This window comes from Podarcis pityusensis (genome assembly GCF_964106645.2).
Source record: "Podarcis pityusensis genome assembly, chromosome: 3".
Lineage (NCBI taxonomy): Eukaryota > Metazoa > Chordata > Lepidosauria > Squamata > Lacertidae > Podarcis > Podarcis pityusensis.
In genome coordinates, this window is record NC_138026.1 from 45826911 (window position 1) to 45847049 (window position 20139).

A 20139-nucleotide genomic window follows, 5' to 3' on the forward strand; every position below is an offset into this window, starting at 1 on the left:
TGTTGGTGATAACAAAGGGTTAAACAGTACAAGGAAAATATGTCAAGTTATAGATATGGCGGATGCACCCTTGGGCTCGTGTAAGCACCTGGCTTCCTTGGCCAGCTGCCAAGGCCTGAATACTCTGGTTGGCTAAGGTCTGATTTTTTATTTAAAGAAAATTAGCCGGGCACTTCAAGCAGGACTCAGATGGAGGATCTAGCTGCTATTTAAATACCATAATGTAGTATCAGTTTGTGGCATTGTGGGAAATTTCCGTGGTAGCTAGGCCCAACTGCCTGATGCTACTGCTGCTACTGACCATTGGTGGTGGCTGCCGGGTTAGCCTACCAGGGTCCACTCATGGAAGAGGGAGTTCACCATAAGATGCTTGGGCCAAGAGTGTTATGAACCCCAAACTGGCCTTGTGGAATATTTTACCTCCCTCCTCATTGAACAACAGATTTCCACCTCTATCATATGACCAGCTGCTGCTCTGTGCTCCTTTCAAGAAGAAGGGTATGATATAAATTAAACAAATAATTCTTACAAGCTGCTCCATAATCTTAATTATGTTTTGTATATATAAACATAACATTTATAAAATGAAAGAGCAGTAAATGCCATATAACCAAAATAAGTGTTACTTAGGACATTCACCATTGTGCCTGCACCAAAAATTAGTGTCATATAGTCGTTTGATTACAGAGTTAAGTAAGAGAGACAATTTCATTAGTATACAGCTCCTATTCATGTATATGAATGATGGTTCAACCAGACTTTAGCCATTGACTTCACAAAATTTTAGAACTGCCTATGTATAAATTAGCTTCTGTAAGAAGTATTAAGTAATTATCACAGTTAAGCTCCCCTGAATTTTGACATACATTTACGGTGTAGGATATGTGTGTGGTTTGAGAAACACATGAAACTAGTCTCACAGTTCTTTCATTCTTAACCATGGATGAGAAGAAAATCAACAGTAGCTTTTTTAGTGCTTGGACAGCGGACTAAGTGGGTATATGGCTCACAGTCTTCCCCACTGTGGCGATGTATTATATTTCTATTTAAATGACAACACTTATTTCTAACTAGCGGAAATTGTCTGGCATTACTTGGGAATTCTAACAAAACCAAAATGATAATCATAATCAGCGCAGTTCTGAAATAGTGGTTAAAATAAGTGCCATTTTTAAAAGTTTGGTTCACCATCTTGATGGTGTCCAATTGTATCCAAACAGTCAAAAATCTCCTTGTTGATCTCGGGGATCATCATGCAAATTTTTTTAATGATATCTTAAGAGATGTCCAAATCCATAAAGAACAGACAAACAACTTTCCAAAATTTGTAGTAGATATAATATAAATAAATTAGCATATGCAAATCCTAAGCAGAGGTGTTCTCTTCCATCCTGTCTTCTGCTGATAAATTTCCTCTTGTATGTTACTGCACACATGAGGGCCAATGGTTTTTTATACTGATGCATAAATGCTATCCGAGCAATGGGAAGCAGTCCCAGTAAGGCCTTTAGATCCTAGCTAGGTGGTTTTTGATGTATTGTATTCAAGCACAGTTAATTAACTGTGCACCGTTCCCTTTACGTTTATCTAGCACATAGATTCTTCCTTTCCCCTCTTCCCTTGAACTAAGAGAAACCCTTCCGCTGCCCCATGTTTAATTCTCTGCCAGGGAGCAGCATATAATCCAGTATACTAAACCTGTCACATTACCAACACCTGCATGGAGCCTGAAATCAATATCTCGGTTTCAGCAGGTAAAACACAGTGTCAGAGTGAGTTAAGGATGGAGAATGCATCGCTAGCATGACTGAACAATAGTGAACATACACGAGAACCTATCTTTGCACTTATTCTGTGACAGTGATGGTGGCAAATAAATCTTACTACATTGCCACCACTGCAAGTACATGGTGCTGGCCATTGTGGCTCGTTTGGTGGTTAGCAGCCTCTTTTGGGGAGGCCCAGGAGATCAAAGATGTGGATTGTTCAAACACTTGCTGTGATTAGTTTGCTTTCCATTTAGTAGAGAAAATTGCTCACATTGACAATGGCTTGGCTGCAGACACTGATAATTTACAATTTAGTAGATGGTAGAGACAAGAGCACTGTAAGGTAAAGGGACCCTGACCATTAGGTCCAGTTGTGACCAACTCTGGGGTTGTGGCGCTCATCTTGCTCTATAGGCTGAGGGAGCCAGCGTTTGTCTGCAGACAGCTTCCGGGTCATGTGGCCAGCATGACTAAGTCGCTTCTGGTGAACCAGAGCAGCGCACGGAAATGCCGTTTACCTTCCCGCCGGAGCGGTACCTATTTATCTACTTGCACTTTGACGTGCTTTCAAACTGCTAGGTTGGTAGGATCAGGGACCGAGCAACGGGAGCTCACCCCGTCGCGGGGATTCGAACCACCGACCTTCTGATCGGCAAGTCCTAGGCTCTGTGATTTAACCCACAGCGCCACCTGCGTCCCAAGAGCACTGTACTGTCATGCTATTACAAATAACTTTATGCTTGTGCTACCTGAAAAAATGGACAAGATGCTTGGAGTTTGAGGCCTACCAGCTCTTCTCTGGACCCATGACCTTCATGAGTAATAAAGGTTGCTGAGGTGTCTTTGAGGAATGAGATTTTGGAGGTGATTAATTGCACCTTGAAGGCGAGTTCAGTCTCTACTACTCTGGAAGCCTCAGTGGTGAGTTCATTGCTTAAGAAACCAAGCTTGTTCTCTTTGATATGTTATCCAGGCTCCAACTTAGTTAAGGAGATGGAGAAGATGGTGGATGCTGCATTCTGGGTGGTTTTGGTGGAGGAGGATCCATTCCTATCTGTGTTTTGGTGTAGTTTGGGCACAGAAATAGACTTGGTTGCCCTGCTGGAGGAAATATGCCAAAAACTTGAGAGGGAACACACCACCATGTTGGCTTTCCTGAACCTCTCAGTGCTGTTCAGTATTATCTACCATAGTACCCTTCTGAGCTGTCTTACTGGGCTGAATTTCAGAAGTACAGTGTTGCAGTGTTCAGCCTGCTGCAGATGAGATCTCAGAAGTGTTAGGGGACTTCTATTCCATTCCATGGACAGCTGTTGGGCCCCCTATATCAAAATAGTCCACTCTGTACCTCATGTTGTTCAACATCTGGATTAAACCGCTGGCAGAAGTCATACAGAGGTTTGGACTATGGTGTCACCAATGTACAGATAATATCAAGCTCTCCCTCTCTTCTTCAGTTACAAGTCCCTGGGAGGCTAGCAACTCCTAAACAAGTGTCTGGAGGCAGCTTTGGAATAGTTGCAGCTGAAAAAACTGAAATTTAATCTAGACAAACTGGAGGTACTGTGGGTGGTGAAGTGATGGTATCTGCGCACTGTTCACATCCAGCCCACTCAAATACAGAATTTTATTGTGGGGGCCAAAGCCCCCATGGCCCCTTGGAGTTGGCTTCTATGCTATCTTTCTTATGGACAACTCACCAGAAGAAACCCTGCCACCCAGGGCTGTGTTTGGAGTTCTGCCAGAAACTAACTATAACCCTATTTATTCCCAACACCTGTGTAGAATTTTAATCAGATGTCAAAGTTCAACAGACATTAGGAATAGTAATTGGATTCAAAATAGCTTTTGAGGAATTATCTGGAAATTGGTAGACTGAAAGCGAGGACTCTGAACAAGGAACCAAATAAGGGTCAGATCAGGTTTTTGTTTTTGTTTTAACTTAACATTAAGGTTTTCATAAGCCTGAAACCAGATTTTGTGACAAACGGAGGCACTGAATGAAACAATGTTTCTTTTAAAAGCTTATTGCTATCTGAATAACAAGGATGCCAAGAAGTGGGTTGAACTATTAGGTTGAACTGGGCCACTTTATTATTTACAGAACACACTTGCAGTGGGAAACTTATTACTGCAGGAAAAATGGCTAGGAAAATCTCAGGCAAACACAGATAGTCTAAGTTTAAGCACACTGTTTCATGCAGCGTGTGTGAAATCTGGAAGCTGGTTTATGGAATAGGCTCCTGCAAGGTTCAAGGACTGTCACTATACTCACCTGAGTTATGGTCAAAATACTAGGGTAATGAAATGAATATTTACTACAATCAGGCCTTGTTAACATTTATGGTGAAGTCTGGTGTTCTAAAATTGTTTTGAGTAAATGCAAGTTACAAACACAGAGATTGTAAACCACAGTCAGAGCATCCATGTTTAAAACAATGTAATCCAGTAAGTTACATCTATAGCAAACTCCAAACAAATAAACTCTAAATCAACTACAAATGTAATAAGCTCCAGTGCATTTTGAAGTACTCTGGATTTTATTCACTTATGTGACAGACATTTGTATGACTTGCAAACAGTCTTATTGTAAGTTATTGAAGATCTGTAAAGAGATCCTGTGACACTTAATATAGGTTCCCCCAATGCAATATTTTTGCTCTTCCAAACATGCCTAACTTTGATGTCAATAAAGTTTAAGTGTGCTTAATTTCCTATAGCATTTCTGTGGGTGAATGCTTTTTTAAGATGTTGAAATCACTTATTTTGGAACAATTATTTCTAATTATACATGGTTATAAGTATAGCCATTTCTATTGAATCTGGGTGTTACTTTTTTAAAAAAAGAAAAAGAAAATATGAGGATTTACTAACCAAAGCTGTTTCTACAGCACTGTTGCTATGAATGCACTAGTTACATTTCAGTATCTGTTACAGCTTTGCATTCTTGGCCTTTTAGGAAAAAATAATAATGTGTTAGTGTCATCTTTTGTTCTCTTGAGATTTTATTGCTTCTCGTGATTGTATCTGTTCATCTTTTTCTTTTCTGAAATAAAGATAGTTTTGTCCCTCAGGATTCCTTTTAGAAAACCTTGGAAAATTGCTAGTATTTCTTTCTATTATTAATTTGAAGGAAACATTTCATTTCTTCTTGATGGAACATTTGAGTGGTACACATCCAGAAGTGCAGTCCTCTGATAAAGTTATTGGTGCATCCAGGTCTTACAGAAAACCTTGGCAATAGCCTGTGCAGATTGATCATAGGCTTGTTCTTCTCGCCCTACATGTGATTCTAAGACGATATGGATAAAACACGTACAAACTCTGTTCCCAAATAGCTTGTAATTAGAGCACAGTTAAAGTTGGGAGTTATAGTTAAAGCCATGGTTTTCCCAGTAGTGATGTATGGAAGTGAGAGCTGGACCATAAAGAAGGCTGATCACCGAAGAATTGATGCTTTTGAATTATGGTGCTGGAGGAGACTCTTGAGAGTCCCATGGACTGCAAGAAGATCAAACCTATCCATTCTTAAGGAAATCAGCCTTGAGTGCTCACTGGAAGGACAGATCCTGAAGCTGAGGCACCAATACTTTGGCCACCTCATGAGAAGAGAAGACTCCCTGGAAAAGACCCTGATGCTGGGAAAGATTGAGAGCACAAGGAGAAGGGGACGACAGAGGACAAGATGGTTGGACAGTGTTCTTGAAGTTACTAACATGAGTTTGACCAAACTGCAGGAGGAAGTGGAGGACAGAAGTGCCTGGCGTGCTCTGGTCCATCGGGTCATGAAGAGTTGGACATGACTAAACGACTAAACAACAACAAACAAAAGTTGGGAGAAAAAGAAAAATGTAGGCAAATGCTATTATATGTACTTAAAACTTTGTTGTAGCTGGGAATAAAGATTAGAAAGGATAAGCTAAAAGCCATGAACAGTTGATTGCGTCCCTACCATAGAAGCATGTGTTTGCTTTTTGTTTATCCATACTTGGATTTTTCAACCCTTAATATCCCATTCTGAGAGGTAGGGTGGAAATAGTTCATGATCAGTATGTGTGCCTTTAGGGGCGGCATGTTAAGTTTCTATGCTGTTTCTGTCTCAGCAGAAGAATCTTATGCATTCCTAAAAGAGAATGCTGGAGAGTAGAAATTTGTTTCCACTCATGATTGCAAGGGCTCTCGTTGAAACAGACAATACTTAATTGTGTCGAATGGTTAAGAAAATATAGACCTGTAGTTTACAGTGCATCCTTATCAAAAAGGCAAATGAAGTATGCCATGATAAAGAAAAGCAGCATCCCTAGAAACAAAATAATAGTAATAAAGCATATTTGAGAAAACTGAATGCATTGATTCAGAGCTTTAAAATAAAGATCAGTGCTGATCAGAGTGGAAGAATAGAAGAAAATCTGGATTGAGTTTGATGACTCACGTGATCTGTGGTAGAGACATGGCCTTGTTTCTTGGTTCTGTAGCTCTCCTTAATCTTTCCTTTTTATTGACTGCTGGCAATTTGTATCTGGAGCAGTGGCATGTTTTTTATTGATTTTTCAATCTACATACTTAAGCCCTGTTTAACAATAGAGCGTTTTTTTGTGTGACATTGGGCATCATACAAAGGTGAAAGACCATTTGAGATACACACCCCACATGAATACCCAAATGGTTCTGGCACATAAGTGGAGCAAAACTAATAGAGTTGTCACTTGATTAAATAAATATTAGCCAATAGTGTGAATTTTAATATTTCAATTAACTCTTAATGAATTTGCATATGAATAAATAGTTCTAAAAACAGCATACTTCGTTGCTTTTATGTGATGCATAGCTTGCAATATTTCAGAAGACATTCTATTCTGCGGAAAAGAGGGTTTATTTTTCTAAGAAGGTGTCTATAATGCATGGATTTCTAAACAGTGATGTTTTTAAAATAATTAACACTTTTAAAATGTACATTATTAATTTGGGCACCTTTTTTTAATTCATCAGACTATTCAGTTCATTACACCTTGCAGTCCTGAAGATTTCTGGTCTAGTAACAACATTGACCAAACTTCTTTGGGCACTTAGTGTAGCAACTTACCTCTAAGCTTTTATCACACTTTTAATGCTTTTGGATTAGCAAACAGGTTTTTTGGAGAGTACATGGAGGAAGGCAATTTCAATGATTCCTCCTCTCTTGCAGTTCTCCACACATTCCACAACTGCTTTGGAGGGTCTTCCAACTTTCTGAGAAGACTTGAAGGACATGGAGGGTTGTAGAAGGTAGGGAGAATTGCCAAAAATCGCCTCTCTCCCTATTCCTTCAGCAGAGGGACACCAATTGGATGCCACCAATTGTATCTTCATTGAAATAGTGTCCTTTAACACTTTGACCCAAAGTTCCCATATTGCTGTTATTTTGAGTGCTTTCTCTTTGTTCCCCTGTCTTTAGTCAAAGGTGGCTACCTTTGCAAATGGAGCACTGGTTAAATCACCACAGTTTGAACTCATTATATCTGTTCTCACATTTTCATTCTTTGATCAATGACATAGTTGCTGTAATAAAATAATCAGGCTAATATATTTAAAGAGCCAACAAAAAAATCTGGATAGTGCTTCTGAATACAAAATGACTGAAGGCGCTTTAAGATAAGATCATGTCTAGACTGAAGTTATAAGAGTGCTTTCAGTTATGGATGCCAGCCAGTGGTCTTTTAATAGGTCTGTGAGGTTACAGGAAAAGAAAAAAAAATTCTACTTGTGGCTAATGAATGTGACATTGTCTCTGAGGTTCTCTTGGGATGTTTGCTTAGCATTTGCCCAAAGATGTAAAAGCAAATGGGTATGATATACTTAAAACAAGACAAAATGAGCAACAGCTGGTTCTAATGGTGGCAGGGGTTGGGGGTGGGAGAGTACTGTGGCACCTTAAATAATAATAAATGTATTATAGCATAAACTTTTCATGGACCACACTCCACATCATCAGATACATGAAATGTTATCATGAATTAAGGTGTATATAAAGCCATGGTGCTGGCGGTGGAGGGCCATTACTGTAAATAGGGATATCAGAAAAAAATAAAATTCAGGTAAATGAAGTGAAGGGCATGAGACAGGAGTTGATGATGCAGGTGAGCTATGCATAAGTAAGCTGCCAGCTAGCTCCTCAGAGGCTCTTTTTATTAGCACAATATGTAAAACCAGCCAGATACCTTTTGGACTGTGCCCTTTACACATCTTCCAATCACGCGATCGTGGGGTGGTACAAAGTTATTTTGGCACCTGTTATCACCGCGTCACTTTCCCCCTGAACAATGTTTAAACGAAGGAGACAAAGGTCACAGACAGGGCACGGCAGACCACTGAGAAAGCCAAAGGTTAGATAGAGGACATGGCGTTCAGACAGCTGTGGCTTGTCTGTGGCGGAAGTGTGCTTCACACCCGGCGGTCATTCCTTCAGGTAAGTATAGATGGTAATGATGTTATTAGCAGTGGCCTTTCATGAAACAAAATGCTTGATAGCATGGGTACCCTGTCACAAGTGATAGTGCTGAACCCCATGATGAAATGTAATGCAGTGTTTTTTTACTTGGAAGTGTCTTTGTCTGAGTATGGGCACTTTAAGGTCTGTTACAGTGCACCCTTTTTGAATGTCAGATTTGTGTTCATTTATTCTTTTCTGTGGAGACTGGCTTATTTGCCAGTAGAACATGGAAGAACATAGTTGGTATATGTCATACTGAAAGATAGGCTGGCATATTAACGGCTCATAGTTTGACAGTATTTGGTCTTGAAAAAGTGTTTTTGGATTTGACATGGAAAACAGTGGGCATCTTGTGGGTCTGCCACAGGGCCTGCCCCCTGTTTCTATATCTTTGCTATGTAGCCTTCTGTTGGCTGGTGAGTACAGTGGTACCTCGGGTTACAAACGCTTCGGGTTACAAACTCCACAAAGTAGGTGTCCCGGGTTGCGAACTTTGCTCCGGGATATGAACGCAATTCCTCTTCTGGGGCACGGGAGGCCTATGTAGGGAATGCACGCCTCGGGTTCAGAACGCTTCGGGTTCAGAACTGACTTCCGGAACGAATTAATTTCATAACCCAAGGTACCACTGTAGATGTTTTAGGTAGAGGGCAGGCCCTGTGAGTAAGTAGAGGCCTAGCATCTAAGACCTGTGAGAAGAAAGTATCATTGTCTACTACAGGACAAACCTAGAAGAAAAGGAAGAGACCACCACTTTTCACTTATGGCTCCCAGTTAAAAACAACAGCCAAACTTTTGAATGGATGCTCAGTGATCTACCACTAATCCTGGGCAAGGACAGAGGATGTAGTTTTGATACACTCCTCAATACTACTGACCAGGTTTTCCAGTGAACTGAAGTAGTGTAGTACATTCAGCTACTATGGTGTGATTCTGCTGGCAGATCCCTGTAGTGCCATAATTTAACTAGAACAGTTTAGCTTTCCCGGGGCGGGGCGGTGATGAGCTAATGCCACCACATAGGACTTTTTCAATCTTTTTGTATATGGAATCTGCACAATTCATCCATTTAGTTCTGTATAAATATTCTACTTAACTTAATTAATTAATTAAACACTACATCTGAAAGCTTAAACCATGGTTTAGGTTTGTATGTAAACCACGCTGTGGATTTGAAAACCACTGTTAATAATATAATGCTGGATATAGGATTTTGGAAGCCATTGGGCATAGTAGTACCATTAGTTGTGCTCATAATATGGACAGACTCTCTCAGGCTGCATCTGATATATTTTTTTAAAATAATGTGTTCAAAGCAAAACGGGTAGCACTGTTACAGTGGTGGACCCTCTTCTAGTCTTGGGGCCCTGGAAAATCCCTCTGGAGCTATCTGTGGCTTTGTGTCATCATCCACACTGAGGGTTTCCACCTCCCTACTTATAACATGCCAAGTGGATTTCATCAGTATATTTATGTCTACATGTCCTCCAGTAGCAGGTTTAGCTCAGTAAGTTAAAATACTGTTTCCCTAGTTGTTTGGGATCATAGTATCAAGGCAACTAAGGCTGAAGTGTTAACCTCAGTTCCTGGGAATACTTCTGAGTAGACATAGGACTGCACTGGAAATGTTGTAAGCATTAATCATGTGTGCAGAGGGCCTTGGTGTTCATCTTGTAGCTTTTTTTTAGCAGAAGAAGCTTTTGTTGCATTTCCTTTCTTTTATGTGGTGACCAAAATATGAAATCCATTTTCAAGGAGGAAGTGTACTATTAATTCTTAATGTAATGGTGCTGTCATTTTTCATCCTTTAATTACAGGAAGTTTTAAACTTGACACTATAAACTATTTGTAGCATGAATTAATAATGCTAAAAATGATAAAGTCATTTAAACAACTTTAAGAGAATACTTTCCCCTCTCTGGTTTTTAATAGTATGTATGACCTGCAAGTAAAATCCAAAGTCATTTCATGGGTTGACTGCTTAATGGAGAATTGTCACAATTAAAATAAAATGAGGAAGCTGGTGTAGAAGCATGAATTCTTGTTCCTTCTATCAATTTCACAGAGAATAAAATTCATTTTGAGAGTGGAGTGGGAAGTTAGGTTCAAAAATGCCTACACACAGTGAGATAGAGGAAGAGAGTTGTTTTCTTGCTGGGTCTATTTTTTAACTGGCAGTTGCAACCCTGCAGAGAAATCAGATTGTTTATGTAGTAAAGATTATGTATGTAAAGCGTTAGCCGTGAACCAAGCTGACTTGTGGTCTTACTGACTCATCCTTATAGACCAATAAGAAGGCAGAATGGTAGAGATTGGGTGGACGAGCCTGACTGGTGAAAATGAAAGGCCAGTTTCAGTGCTATTCAGATAAGAGTACAATTTCTGTTCTCATCCTGAAGCAAAGTTCTTAACCTGAGGTACTGTTTCTGGGTTATCGGAGTCTGTAACCTGAAGCGTATGTAACCTGAAGCATCTGTAACCTGAGGTACCACTGCAGCTTAATTCAGTTGGAGTGGAATGGTGAGGGATTTAGGAGGAGACTGGGAGAAGCCTGAAGGAAGCCAGTAGAAGCAGCATCTGAAGGGAAGCTGACATCACTGCGGCAAAGAGCTAAGAAGGGAACTAAGCTTCTTGACAGCATGCCAGAAACTATTGCCAAATCATGGCAGGTTGTTGCTGGACCAGGCTTCAGGCCACACTGCAATCCTGAGAGAAGCCTGAAGGACCCCCCAAGGAATTGAAGATATTGACTTGGTAACTTGTTTGTTACCCAGCACAACATTCATACACTGCTTGATTGTAATAAATCTTCAAAGTGGTTCATTAAGAGAATAAAACAATAAAATTATCAATAAAAATGGTTTTTAAAAGTATTTAAACCATTCAAAAATATTTAAAATCAACAGTGGTAGAGACCCCCCTCCCCACCAGAAGTGGTGGACTGTCTTTTGTTGGAAGCTTTTCAGCAGAAGTTGGATGAGCGTCTGTCATGGATGATCTAGTTGGGATTCTTGCATTACAGGGGGTTGGACTAGATGACCCTCGGGGGGTTCCTTCCAACTCTACAGTTCTCTGATTCTATGACCCCTGGCTGGATTTTTCATTTTAAACCTCACTGATAATACTTGCCCACTGTGCTAAAGAAATTTATGAAACAAGATTTTTCCTGGGATTGTTGCCTGACTTCAATAAGGGTTTTTGGGTGATGTCATTTTATCTTAAAAGAATGTACTTCCATTGACAAGAGAGAATAGTATGTGACCTGGACATCAGTTTTCATTATTATTTTGACTAATGCATTTCATGAACAACCTGCTAATAGGATCTGCCAGGCTGGAAAAAGTTTTGTGGCACCTTATCTATTAACAAGTATGTTAGCACAGGTTTCATCTTGTGAATGTTAGCGTTCCATGCCAGGCTTGGTTTGGTTTGGTTTTTATGAATTTGCCTCATAAAGACCTATGTTTTAAAATCTGGAATAAAATTTACTTTTATTTAACAGTTCCCGGATTATTTTATTTAACATCTTACATAAAGCTGGGAACATGATAAGGTTTAATAATATAGACTGAGGCAGGTTGGAAATCTCAGTGAACTGTGTTTAAGATCAGGTAGATTGATGCTTCTGACTTTCAAGAAATTGTAAACAACACCTATTCATATGTAGACAGGTGTAGAAAATGTAGAGAACAGAGGTCAACAGCATTTTCATTTATCTCTTCTATTTTGACACTTTTGTTAGGGAATTAGGAAATCAATAGACACTAATTTCATTGGCAAGGATTACAGAGTACACAGGAAGGAACAGTCATGATGTTCCTACTTTTGTTCAAGGGCACTTTGAATAGAATCAAATGATTTCAGCTGTCTAACTGAGCTGGTATTTCAGCCATTAATTTATTCAAACACTTAGGGCCAACTGCATATATACTTCTCTGCCAATGCCAAATATAGTTTTGATTTTTTCTTACGTACTATCTATGTAAGAATATGTGTTAGAATTAAAATGCTGTCTGTTTAAAAAATAATGCAGTATACTAAAATATTGTTATCCCAGACTGCAATAGAGCAGTTCTTTAGAAGTTGTTATAGTAGAATGTGTAAATTAGCGCTACTCAAGTTTGCATCAGATCTAAACTCAAGGAATTTCAAGGGTAATTTAGAGTCTTCCAGTTGTCCTCACTCCATAATCCCAGTGCTAAGACTTTAAACATTGTCAATTATTCTTAAGAGATAAGAACTCAGCTTGGGCTAAATCTGATACATATTTTTGAAGCTTTTTTCAATAGAAAAAATAATAATCCCCCAACAACTGTCAATGTCAACACTAGCTTAACCTTTATGTTGTACAGGTTTCCCCCCCCCCCTGTTAACCTTACATAAGTATGTTTGTAATATTATACCCATGCTTCTCAGAAGATTTAGTAAGTTCTTCTTTTGAAATACAGTGGTAATTCAGGTTACAGATGCTTCAGGTTACAGATGCTTCAGGTTACAGACTCCGCTAACCCAGAAATAGTACCTCGGGTAAAGAACTTTGCTTCAAAATGAGAACAGAAATTGCGCAGTGGTGGTGCGGCGGCAGCGGGAGGCCCCATTAGCTAAAGTGGTACCTCAGGTTAAGAACAGTTTCAAGTTAAGAACAGACCTCCAGAACGAATTAAGTTCTTAACCGGAGGTACCACTGTATAGCTATTGGATGACATGGTGTTTTGTTCCTTTTTCCTTTATGGGTTCCTCAGTGCAGCCACTTGAACACTAAAGAATATGATTGTGGATGAGGCATATATTGGAGACTGTTACTAGTATTTTTGGTTGTTTAAGGATAGCAGGTCATTAGTTACTTCAATACCAGTATGGGTAACCAGAAGCTCTTCTGATATTGCTGCACCACTAACTCCCAACAGCACCCACCAGCATTGTCCATGTTATAATCACAATTGCATTTCATTTGTTGCTGTTCACAAAGTTACACTAAGGAGCCAAAGAGTACAAGTAACTTAGCCCATAAGCTTTCAGCTGCTATTAGTCAAACCTGTCAGGCCACCACCACTTATAATTTGGCCCAAAACTCTTGAAAAGTCACATGAAGGCATGACATCATTGTAAGAATTAGCCAGATGTTTCCTGAAGATGTCCAAAATTTTAAAACATGTTTCTCAGAAGATTTAAATTTCCCCTAAAGCAAATAGAACACCTTTGCATATTAGGAAAATAGACATGTTTTGGATACCCTTGGTAAACAGTTGATCAGCCATATACAGTATCCATCTTAAGTAATGCTTTCTGTAATAGTTGGCCATTGCTGATTATGAAGGTTTGGACAGAGGATAACCCAAAAGCTGATATAAAAGCATCTGATAGGTACTTTAATGTTAGTTTCAGCACTCACTTGGGGGTTCAAGCAAACATACTGACATATAACACATAGCCACTTAGAGGATGAAATAACCCAGATATTGGAGTTTATCAGCCTGTTAGTAGCCAGCACACCTTTAGCATTGTTAATTCTATCTTACTTTTAGGGCCTTTTGCCAAAGAGTCAAGTTGGCTGCAATCCTAACCCTAGGTAACTAGGAGTAAGCCCCACTGAATTCAATGGAATTTACCATATTTTTCGCTCTATAGGACACACTTTTTCCCCTTCAAAAATGAAGGGGAAATGTGTGTGCGTCCTATGGAGCGAAGACGCCATAGCCCCGCGACCCTCTCCCGGCTGGAGAGGTGACGCGCGGCTATGGCAGGAGCCTCTCCGCTGCGCCTTTCCGCTGCTTCCTGACCTGCTCTTTGGGGCTGGTGGTGGGCTTCCCCCCGCCAGCCCCAAAGAGCAGGTCGAAAGGAACCTGAAGCCTGGAGAGCGAGAGGGGTCAGTGCACACCGACCCCTCTCGCTCTCCAGGCTTTCAAGGTAGCCGCCTGAACGCACCTTAAACGGCACCTTGTTTTAGAGCGGGAAAACAAGAGGGGGAAAGTTCTCCCCCTCTCTGCGCAGCGCCTCCTGCCGCTTCGCTGAAGGGGCGCTGGGCAGAGAGGGGGAGATTTTTTTTTCCTTGTTCTCCCCCCTCTAAAACAAAGTGCGTCCTATTGTCCGGTGCGTCCTATGGTGCGAAAAATACGGTATTTCTGAGAAGACATAGGGTTCTTCCCAACATAGTCGTCCTGTTTGTGCAAGGACTTTTGCTTGTGCAGTTGAATTTTCCTTCACTCTCCTCTCCCCACTGAGCCCCCCCCCCGCACCAGAGGATTAGGGTACCTCCAATACAGATGGAAGGGGAACAGGAGGAGGGAAGAAAGTGGGGGTGGGGTTAGGTTGCACAAGCAGAAATTCTTACATGAATGGGACAACTTTATTGGATATAATTGGATTAGTCTGTGTTTGTACGAAAAGCATAAAACAGAGCCTAGAAGTTCACCTGGATGGCTTTAGATGCTGCCTTTCAGCCTACCTCACAATTTTCTTTTAAAGTTAGGATGGAGGTGGGCTTATCACATGCATTGTCCTGAACTCTTTGATGGAATGGTAGTGTGATGATGATGATGATGATAATTATTAATAAAAAGATTACTGAAGCAGTTAAACAGTTAACTGCTTCCCCATGCACCCTATGACTAAAGATGCTAAAGAAAATGGATTTTAATGTAAAATTGGAGTTCTTGATTGAACTGTTTTCTTTCTTCTCTTTCTTCTGTTCTTGTTTCCATGCATTCATTCACTTTGATTATCTCATTGAATGATTTTACTAATGAATGAGTTGGGATGTATCCAAGATATTTAGTAATGGTAAGCTACTACTATTTTAATTTAATTGTAGATTTCTAAAGATTCTACTAATGAGTATGTGAAACCTCTGCAAATATCTGTCAAAAACTGTTGAAATCAACTATGCATTATTACGCAAAAACTGTTGAAATCAACTATGCATTATTATGAACCTGGCTATCTATTAAAATTCAAAAAAATCAACATGGAAGGGCAGTGCAAGTTAATCAAGTGCACAGCTTACACCAAAAAATACTTTTCAAACCTTGAAAATTAATGTATGGAGAGCAAAAGGATTGTGTTGTTAATCAACTAAACAAAAGGTGATCTGACAGTTGCAAAACTTTTTCTTTCCCAGCAACAGTTTTGGTTTTTGGTTTTGGAAGCAGTGATCATTCTGGCATGGTTCAGAATGAATTAGGAGTATTCTAAATAATGATTTGTAAAGCCTAGTATGATTTTGATTAGTAGTCTGTTTTATTCCAAGGACACAAGTCAAGGTCAATGTTGCCCCAATAAAAGGGATATACTACAGCTTGCAGCTATAAATCACAGCTTTGCCTGAGAACTTGAGAGAATCATTGACAATGGCATGCTGACGTTTAGGTTGTCTTTTCTTCATTTGCACTAATATATGCATGCAGGAGAAACTATAATCTATGAGTGAAATTTGCCTAAATAGAGTTTGAATTATAATAGTGACAGAGCTTATCTTAAAACTCCTTGTTTAGAGTTAGGATTGTATTGATTAAAGCATATCTTACTCGTAAAACTAAGTCTAACGTAACTCTTGGAGGAAAATGCATCTGTCTCTTAAATCTCCACAGTGGAATCATACAGTGAAACAATGTTTTAAAACAGTAAATTCTGCATATAAATATTTGCTACACTTCGCTGGAGCAAATTTGTGTGATGCCCTCTCCCCTGCCTGGCAGGCATGCCCCATGAGTTTCAGTCATTGGTTGGTTTCTGACACCAATGCTGGGAAATGGACTTAGTTTGCCATAGAATTACACCAATTTGGACATCTTTTAAAAAGAGATTAGACAAACACATAGAGGATAAAGATATCAGTGGATGTTAAATATGATGACTACATTATGCCGCTGCTATTAGATACAATCTGCCTTTGAATATCAGTTGCTGAGGATCATGAGTAGGCATGTGGTTGGCCACTGTGAAAACAGATGGGCCTTTGGGAGGGGCAGACTTTGGTCTTTCAAATTTCAGTGGCGCCCTGTGTGCGGCTAAAATTTGTACCCTTTCCTGCTTCTCATCTTCCATTCTGCTCAATTCACTGCATCATAATTTTGGCGCCACCTACAGTAAGCTTGGGACGTGGGTGGCGCTGTGGGTTAAACCACAGAGTCTAGGACTTGCTGATCAGAAGGTCGGCAGTTCGAATCCCTGCGACGGGGTGAGCTCCCGTTGCTCAGTCCCTGCTCCTGCCAACCTAGCAGTTTGAAAGCACATCAAAGTACAAGTAGATAAATAGGTACTGCTCCGATGGGAAGGTAAATGGCGTTTCCGTGCGCTGCTCTGGTTTGCCAGAAGCGGCTTAGTCATGCTGGCCACATGACCTGGAAGCTGTACGCCAGCTCCCTCAGCCAATAAAGTGAGATAAACACCGCAACCCCAGAGTCGGCCACGACTGGACCTAATGGTCAGGGGTCGCTTTACCTACAGTAAGCTTGGCGCCCACTGTGACAGAACTGGTTGCGCTACACTAAATCTGTCTCTGTCTTTGGTCTCATTCGGCAGGGATTGCTTTGCATTCTTGTTTCTTCTTTGCAACCCTTTCTTTCTCTGGCCATGAAAAAGTATAGCACATCATATTATATGACGCTGAAGCTTTCTCCTCCTCAGTTGAAGGCCTAGTGATCCTGCTATTATGTAACATGCAAATATCAATAGCAGATTAAGACAGATTATCATTAAGTATGTGGCAGAGTTGCTATTAAAACTTGTTTATACTAATATATCAGTTGGTGATTATGGTTTGCAATTTGCACATCCCTGGTTACACCTACCAAAACAAAGAGGCTGCCATCTTCCATTCAGCTGCTGGGCTGCATTCTTATCAAGGAGAAAGATTATGCTGATATGTGGAAATATTTCAATAGCCACAGGTTTTTGTGTGTGTGCCTTTGATTCCCTTAATCATGGACACAAAGCTGAACCAGAACCCAGCACTCAGCTGGAGGCTATCTGGAGCTTTCATTAGCTTTTTTACCCTTCATAATAAGAAATTCTATATTGTTGAGAGTAAGAAACTAATGACCTTGAATTATCCTGAAATGTTGTTAATGCTTGTTCATATAACAAACAAGAATTACAGGAAACATTATGGTTGTTGCTATTCCTATGTTCTCATCAGGTATATTTGTGGATGAAGGTCAAAATGGGGAAAGACAACAATGAAGGAACTAGTGAATGTAAAATCAAGTTATTTTCCAAATACTTTTATTCATGCCTGAAAAATATTTTATATAACTTGCCCCTTTCCATCAGCATGATCTTCACTGACACAAAGATGAAGTACGTTAACAAGGTAACACAGGTGATAATCTGGCATCTGAAATCATTCACACAAACAGAAAGCTTAAAAGCACATAAGTATTTGTTTGAGCTATTGTTGTCATCACAGCAAGTGTAAAGTCAGACGTAGTTTTTCACATTTAATAGTATAAGGTCTCCCTGCTGAAAACATGTACCAGATGCTGGCTTTCCTCAAGGTTAAATGTGATTATAGCATATACACACACAAATTGCAGGCAGAGATTAAATCACAAAATAATGAGATCCTCTCGGAAGGTAGCATACTACTGTGATTATCCTACCTTTGCCTCTAAGATATGCTTCTGTTTTAAATTCTTTCTGCAGAATATTCACTGCGAAAGGGAGTTTTATTGGGCTGCACTTGAAAGTTGATTGACTTTTTAAATAAACTGTAGGACAGTCCGACAGTTTCCCCCTATTATTATTTATCTGCACGTAATTTTAATCTTGATATACATATTCACGTACTTAATTGACTTGGGACAGTGGTTCCGTTAAAATTAGGGCACTACAATAGGTTAAGTGCTACCTGCTGTATAGCTGAAATTTCTTATAAGAAGACATCTGATAACAGTTTGAAAGGGTATTCCTATTAAACAGGAGGAATAAGCATCTAATGCTGACTTTCAGATAAGTGACATCAGAACTCATTGGAAGGCTCAATCTAAACTGTGTCTGGGGGAAGTGGAGAGAGAGAAGGCTGAGCTCAGTGAAGGTAAGAAATGATTGGGGTGGAGGGTAAGGATCATCACACTGCTGATCAGTGGATTTGCTAGAATGAATTCTGATAAGAGCACATATCAACACTTTGCAGCAGTTAAGAGCTGCTTGGCAAATGAAGTTACTTCTTGCCTCATGTTATCCTTGCACAAAAAATTGGCCATAGTCACAGTTCTGGGATATGATGTCTGCATTTGTACATACTTCTGGTCCATGGTTTAGCATTACTGGGGTGAGCCACAGACAGCCCTAGTCCCACATACTTCTCTCTCCTCCTCTGGTACACTGGTGAGAAGGAGTTTGGAAGAATTTGCTTCCAGTTTAGACCAGCATGACATCAGAACTCAGACAAACTGCAATTAGTCTCACCTTTGTATTAAGTTATTTAACAAATGTATATCTCACCTTTTAGAAAGCATTGCACAATCACATGAAGTTAAACAAGCCTCCAACAATAATGTATTTTAAAACTCCAGTAAAACACAGAAGATCAGCACAAAATATGCATAGATAAAATAATAAAAACCGCCAACAGATAACACAAGTGGCCAAACTAAGTTTACGAAGACATAGCTATGCCCAACTGTAAAAACAGGATGGGGAAATAAGTTTTCTACAGTGTGGTCCCACTAAGAGTGGTTAGTAGCAGAAAGAAGCCAAGGTCAAATCATGGTTTAAGAAACTGACTTGTTTTCTTAAAACCCAACCATCTATGTCTATTCAGTGATTTCTGTCCCCAACTTTTAGTATCTAAATTCATTCTGCAGATAAAATGAATATCTGCATCCTTTGGCTATAACACTGTAGTTGCTGTATGTCATTTAATCGCCCTCAACCCAAGTTTCCATCTCAACTCATCCTTCTATCCTTGTAGGGAGCAAGCTTTGTCATTTAATCCAGTCTCCCCTTACTCTTTAGTCCCAGTGCATCATGGATTTGTAGTTATAATTATTTCATGAAACACTTGGGTATAAAGAAATGTCTATACTATATGTTTATAATTTGACAGTTGGTATAATACCTGTATCTGGAGACCCAGAATTTTACTGGTGCACATCTGTTGGTTACTCTGTGAGTCTTGGAGAAAACATATTAACCAATTAATGTATGCAAAACCCTTTGAAGATGTAAAGCCCTGTTAAAGAGCTAAGGGAGATGGCCAACTAAGCAACATGCATTTTATTAACTTATATTGCTAAATATTTTTAGTAGTCTCTTGAAATTTACGCTGCTGAATTTATACAAACAACAAACAACTAATAGGGTTATGGATGGAAGGGAAAAGGAAGATGTCACAAGTTTAGTATCTGAAAGCTGTTATAAGCCTTTTAGTTAGGTCACATTTTGGAGCAAAGTTGCTTGACAGGCAAATTGTTTATGAATATAATTAATGTAGTTCCGTTTTTAATAGCCAGTTTGCTGTCAAGAGAGTTTATATATGGATAAAATGTATGTGCTATAAAACTTTAATTTAACCAGGTGAGTACTTAATAATATTTCCTCGAAGTCTCAGTTGCTTTTTTTTTAAAAAAAACAAACAAACCTTTTCAGTCTTCTTTTAGACAAAAATGCCCACCTTTGCTACTTGAAATTATGGTTGCCTTCATTTCTCTAAGAGATTACGGATGGGACTGTCTCCAGGTATTATTATGCCTTGTTTGACTACAGAAATCAGCGTTAAGTGTTCTGAAGCTCACTCAAGCATTTTCCCAGGCACCTCCCATACACTCCTGGAGCAAGAACTGGATTTGTTAACACAGGCTTCCTCAACCTCGGCCCACCAGATGTTTTGAGACTACAATTCCCATCATCCCTGACCGCTGGTCCCACTAACTAGGGATCATGGGAGTTGTAGGCCAAAAA

At 39.7% G+C, this 20139-nt stretch overlaps 1 long non-coding RNA gene across 1 annotated transcript in view; it reads left to right on the forward strand.

Moving 5' to 3' along the window:
* The window catches only part of LOC308472562, a 197286-nt gene that overhangs the window by 1410 nt on the left and 175737 nt on the right, over positions 1-20139 (forward strand). Inside the window, exon 2 of the long non-coding RNA XR_013983579.1 lies at positions 18187-18271. This is a non-coding gene — a long non-coding RNA (uncharacterized lncRNA). The remainder of the gene's footprint in view (positions 1-18186; positions 18272-20139) is intronic.